The 6,000-nt window shown below is 39.6% G+C and overlaps 1 protein-coding gene across 1 annotated transcript in view; it reads right to left on the reverse strand.

Annotated features, from left to right (window-relative positions):
- bcorl1 (BCL6 corepressor-like 1) overlaps window positions 1-4,742 on the reverse strand; it is a 36,072-nt gene extending 31,330 nt beyond the window's left edge. Inside the window, exon 1 of the mRNA XM_071398566.1 lies at window positions 4,572-4,742. The gene's annotated coding sequence lies outside the window, so the exon portion shown is untranslated. The remainder of the gene's footprint in view (window positions 1-4,571) is intronic.
- Window positions 4,743-6,000: the final 1,258 nt, after the last annotated feature.

Here is a 6,000-nt window from a genome sequence, read left to right on the forward strand (position 1 = left end):
ATCTGATGCAGCACTCTATCACTCTCCTTCTTGGTCAAACAGGCCTTACACAGCCTGGAGGTGTGTTTTGGGTCATTGTCCTGTTGAAACAAATGATAGTCCCACTAAGCACAAACCAGACGGGATGGCGTATCGCTGCAGAATGCTGTGGTAGCCATGCTGGTTAAGTGTGCCTTGAATTCTAAATAAATCACAACAATTTCACCAGCAAAGCACCCCCACATCCTCCTCCATGCTTCACGGTGGGAACCATACATGCGGAGATCATCCGTTCACCTACTCTATGTCTCACAAAGATACGGCGGTTGGAACCAAAAATCTCAAATTTGGACTCATCAGACCAAAGGACAGATTTCTCGCGGTCTAATGTCCATTGCTCATGTTTCTTGTCCAAAGCAAGTCTCTTCTTCTTATTTGTGTCTTCAGTAGTGTTTTTTTCTTCTTCAGCAATTCGACCATGAAGGCCTGATTCTCCTCCTCTCCTCTGAACAGTTGATATTGAGATGTGTCTGTTACTTGAACTCTGTGAAGCATTTATTTGTGCTGCAATTTCTGAGGAAATTCCACAAATGAATTTTTAACAAGGCACACCAGTTAATTCAAATGCATCCCATGTGACTAACTCATGAAGCTGGTTGAGAGAATGTCAAGTGTGCAAAGCAATCATCAAGGCAAAGGGCTACTTTGAAGAATTTCAAATATAACATATATTTTCATTTGTTTAACACTTTTTGGTTACTACATGATTCCATATGTGTTATTTGATAGTGTTGATGTCTTCACTATTATTCTACAATGTAGAAAATGGTAAAAATAAAGAAAAACCCTGGAATGAGTAAGTGTGTCCAAACTTTTGACAGTTACTGTATATATTTATTAAATTGTTAATATCATACAGTGGACACCTAAGCCTATAGGCCTATGCATACAATGCCCTGATACAAATGAACCGTGAGGTGAACAATTATTGTTTTAGGAAAGTAGCCTAAAAACCAATATCAAAAATAGGTTTAGTGTTTTTGTAATTTGTTATAGGCTGTTAAGGATACGTAAATGTGGCTCATTTGGCCAATATCCCTCATTTATTGATGTTGCTGGCTGTGCCAGGTTGGATATGAATGCATATGGATGTCCGGTAAATTCCTCAAATGTCTGGTAAATTAAAATCTTCCCGGTCATGTTGTCCGGTGCAAAATTTTCCAAAAGGTAACTCTGAAATGGCATTTTGTTTTTATGAAGATTTTCGAAAATCTGTCGCCAATTGGATGAAAACGTAGCTAGTGCACTAGTCCAATGTCACTTTGATTATGCTTGTACATCATGGTTCACAAGCAGCCCCAAACATCGAAAGAATAAGCTACCAGCCAAACAAGCTTTTAAGAAATATACTTAAACTCCTCCCTCATACTCATCTGGAGGTTGAGCATTTTTTCATCTCTATCTCTGTAATGTGTCTGTATCTATGTAAAAAATATTGACCACAATGGAAATAAGTCTCCGACTGTATCGTGTATATATTGTGTATTTTATATTTGTGTATATATATTTTTTTAAACGGACTAATAAAATATATAAATCCAAACTATGCAGCAGCCAATGGATGAATGGAAAGAGACATCTGTTACAAAACACCAAAACTTTAATGACATTCAGATATTGTCAAGCCAAGCCTTCTATATTGGGTAAGCCTACAAGGTAGGGAGGGATGTATTTTCTGTTTGTCGAAATTTACATAGTCTATTTATTGTGGTGCTGAAAACGCAAACCATGATATTGAAGTGCCCGAAGTTAGTATGCTTTGTTATTGGTTGTGTAGTGCATTGGCACAGAAACCTGTCGCTGGAATATTCTTTGCATATATTTTATATAATTATAAATATGGCATCATAATGTAAAAAATCTGCTTTCCCCATAGCTGATCAATGTATGCAGCTGACTCTGATTGTAGTGTAATGAAACAGGCAGGGAGAGTGAGCTCGTCTATGGTGGTCAGCGAACCCCTAACCTTCTGGCTCGTAGCCCTGCTTGGCACCGACTGGGCCACAAAAGCATGCTTAAGTGGCAAAGTCGATATCCACGTTTATAAACAAAGGGTCGCTACAGTTATTCATATTTGTGGTCTTAAACATTATTTTGAGTTACTTCTGAGGAGGGAGGGCGTTCAATTTATTTTACTGTACAAGGGGAAGGTCATGTGAAAACATGTTGGGGAAGGGAAGTGCATTTTTTTAAAGACACCTCAAGTTGGACCAGCCCCTCCCCCTGGTAAATTTCGATCTGTCCCCTACTGAATGTGAGATGAATCCATTTTTGAAAAATATGCATTATGTGTTCAGAAATTCAACCTTTATCTCATATAATATTCAATACTATTGGCACCATGTGATGTATGAACGCCTTTTTATTGAGTGATTATCATGATGACCAATATATGTGCATACAATAAGTAATGTTTGATGTTTGAGAAGTGTATCAGCCCAAGTCCTGTTGGCTGATAGTTCAGAGATAAGCATTTCAATATTTGAAGTGACCTACACGTTTTCATGATGAATTATGATGCTGATAATCACTCCTCTCATATACGCCATTACAGGTGGTAATTAACAATTAACAACACCTCTTTCACGTTTTGGAGCATTGATTAATTGTTTTCATAGAGTTGTAAATGCTGAGGTAAAATAGGTGTGAATGATCAAGGTTAGAGGATCAGCCTTTCCACCAATTTAACACTGATTGCAAGTGTCAACGAGTGTCAGGTGAATACATCTTACAGTTAACTTGAACAGGCTTGTCCTAAAAATACACTGGAATGTTTCGCCACTCGATATAATGAGGCTATAATATGCGAGCTGAGAACCTATAAGTTATATTACCTTGCAAGGTCAAACCGCCTAAAGACAGGTCTCGAAGCCTGTGTTGTCTGCTTAATGCAGAATAGACACAATAGCGTACGCCAAAACATTCAGCAGGCCACGCGTTCATACAGTTGACATCTAGAAAAAAAAGCCTTTGGCACATCTGGCTTTCCCAATTTCGGATACCTTTAATCAGGCCAGCGCAGGATTCTTACCTAAATCATACGCAGGTATACACTAAGTAGCTTATGGAATACAATATCACAGACTTGTGAATGACATAACTGTGATATATACACCCGGTTATAGCAAATGTCTAAATGTCTGGTAGTCTAAATGATAATGGAAGTAAACAAGTTTGTTGTTTAACAATGACCTATTTCTTTCCTGTCTCCCGGCCGTTGCTGCACAGTGATGCACCCCACCGGATACATTTTCGTCTTTCTACTATTTCGCAGCCTTCATCTCGGTGAAGGTAGCTAGCTATTGGAGTGTAGGATCATTTGCCCATTGCCCAACACCATTCACTCGCGAACAGCACTGAGAGTTGCATGTCGGCTGACAGACTAGTCGTTGACATATTGCCAAATATCAAAATAGAACCAATATACACACCACACGAGCTACAGAATAACACGACTGATTGTTGTGCCTTCCTATCGAGCACAAGAGGAACCAGGTTGTCTCCACATTGCATTGTGTCAGAGCGGGGTTACCCAGAGACTTCAACGACAGAGCGAAAGCAATCCCGGTTGTGGCCGGCTGCTCCGGTCTTTAGCTATCGACTAGTTTTGGTCACTGCCACTAGCAATGAACGTTTGAAGCCATAGGCTCAAAAAACGTAAATACAGTGAATATACATTTGCACACTCCTGTGCACATTTGACTGGTGATCAAAACAATCACACTTAAAACAGCAAGTTTACAGTGAATGAAGCCACAATGTTTTGTTTGAGGCCTCGTCAAAATTACTGTCGTTCCCTTTCAAAATGGGGCTTAGGCTACCGAGAGTAAATTTGGTCGATTTATGGAATATTCGAACGCTTCGTCCAAACAACCTAGGCCTGGGATACGGCTGCTATAGAGTAGTAGCTACAGCATGGCATGTCCCGTCTGAGTTCGCGGTTGCCATTACCTGACATAATGTTTACGTTGAGAACGTAGTAAATCATGCAAAGCATGAAATATGTCACCACCAACTATGTAAAAAGACGATGACTTTTGTTCATATGTGCGTAAAAGGATTGGACCTGATGTAGGCTATACCATGGAGGCAGAGAACAAGTTGGAGACGATGCTCTGAGTTGGCAGGTTGAGGATGCCACGATGTGTAAACTCATGGCAGATGGAAGATTAATGTTATAATGAAATACAGTGAAACTAGAATTCACGACCTTTTTTGGTTGTAGTAGCCTTAGCAAAATATAATGTGTGCCACTGCCGACTGAGACAGGAATTCACCCCAAGAAACATGTGACACGTTTATCCTCACTTGAAGACTTTACGTTACCAAAATGCATACCTTGAATACCGTTAGACAGGTTTGTTATGGCCTGTACGTGGATTTACAAACTTTACTGTACACAATTATTCACAGCAAAAGTTTGGGAGAGTTGACTGTTGCCCTCTATGCCGTTGTGCAATGCCCCCCTTATTGCCCCCTGCTCTCCAGTACGCCTTTGTTATTAGTAATCGCATGGTATCGCACCGCCTTACCTTGCGCTCCAAACTGCCCTTTCAAAGCTCGCAAATTGAGCTTTTCACACCACGACAAGTGATTGTTTGAGACTTGGTGACTTCTGTTAAAGGTCAGGAATGTGATTTTGTGGTAGAATAATTCCAGTGTGACATGTCGGCTTCTCCTCGCGATCTTCTCTCATCGCCCGTTTTCAGACCGCAGCAGCTGGAGATGAAAATCGCGCACCCTGGGTCCTAGCGCCGACAGAGGCCTACAGGTGAATAACAGGTGGTGACCGTAGTCGAGCCCTTATATAATTGTAAATTCCTATTCAAAACATGGACATTTTTGGAATCATCTTTGGAAATTACAACCATCCCTTCTAATATGGAAATAGGTCTACCACAACAGCCAAACTCTGATGACCCAAGTGATGTTATGGCTGCAAGTGTGTGTTTATGAACCACCGTTAGATAGCTGACAGAATGGTATAGTTATTAAGCATAGGCACATCATACTATTTGGCTACTGGATATTTCTTCCTGACAATGATATGAATGTAAGGAAAGATACTAAACTATAAGAATAAAACAATTGTGGCACTAATTTGGGATTTTTTTCTGCAATGCATAACACATGATCACTATGATGACATAAAATACGTGTAAAAGCTTACATTGTTATCATGAGGGTTTGGACAGGAGTGTCCATCTTCATATTACTGTAAAGTTATTATTGCCATTCAATAAGAATGCACATTTCCTTTACGTCGCATTCTAGTGCCCTATAATTACACACAAGACACAAATAAATTCGGCAGAATCCGTGTCTCAGAATCCTGTCCTGTTTGCACAAAAATTTCCCAAAATTGCGTTATTACATATGCGATGTGAAGAGAGGACAGACAGACACTTCGTTTAGTTACTGAGGTTTGGAGACTTGAGTGAAGCTAGCCACAATAAGGATTAGCAACAATTAGCAACAATAGTGGGATTTGCATTTTGCCATCAAAATAAAAGTCCCCTGTTGAAACATCCAAACGGATACAAATAGTGGAATAAGGCCATATTTGGACTAGATAATCAAATCAAATCAAATTTTATTAGTCACATACACATGGTTAGCAGATGTTAATGCGAGTGTAGCGAAATGCTTGTGCTTCTAGTTCCGACAATGCAGTAATAACCAACAGTAATCTAACCTAACAATTCCACAACTACTACCTTACACACACACACAAGTGTAAAGGGATAAAGAATATGTACATAAAGATATATGAATGAGTGGTGGTACAGAACGGCATGGCAGATGCAGTAGATGGTATAGAGTACGGTATATACATATGAGATGAGTACTGTAGGGTATGTAAACATAAAGTGGCATAGTTTAAAGTGGCTAGTGGTACATGTATTACATAAAGATGGCAAGATGCAGTAGATGATATAGAGTACAGTATATACATATGAG

This window comes from Salvelinus alpinus, chromosome 4 (genome assembly GCF_045679555.1).
Source record: "Salvelinus alpinus chromosome 4, SLU_Salpinus.1, whole genome shotgun sequence".
Taxonomy (NCBI): Eukaryota; Metazoa; Chordata; class Actinopteri; order Salmoniformes; family Salmonidae; genus Salvelinus; species Salvelinus alpinus.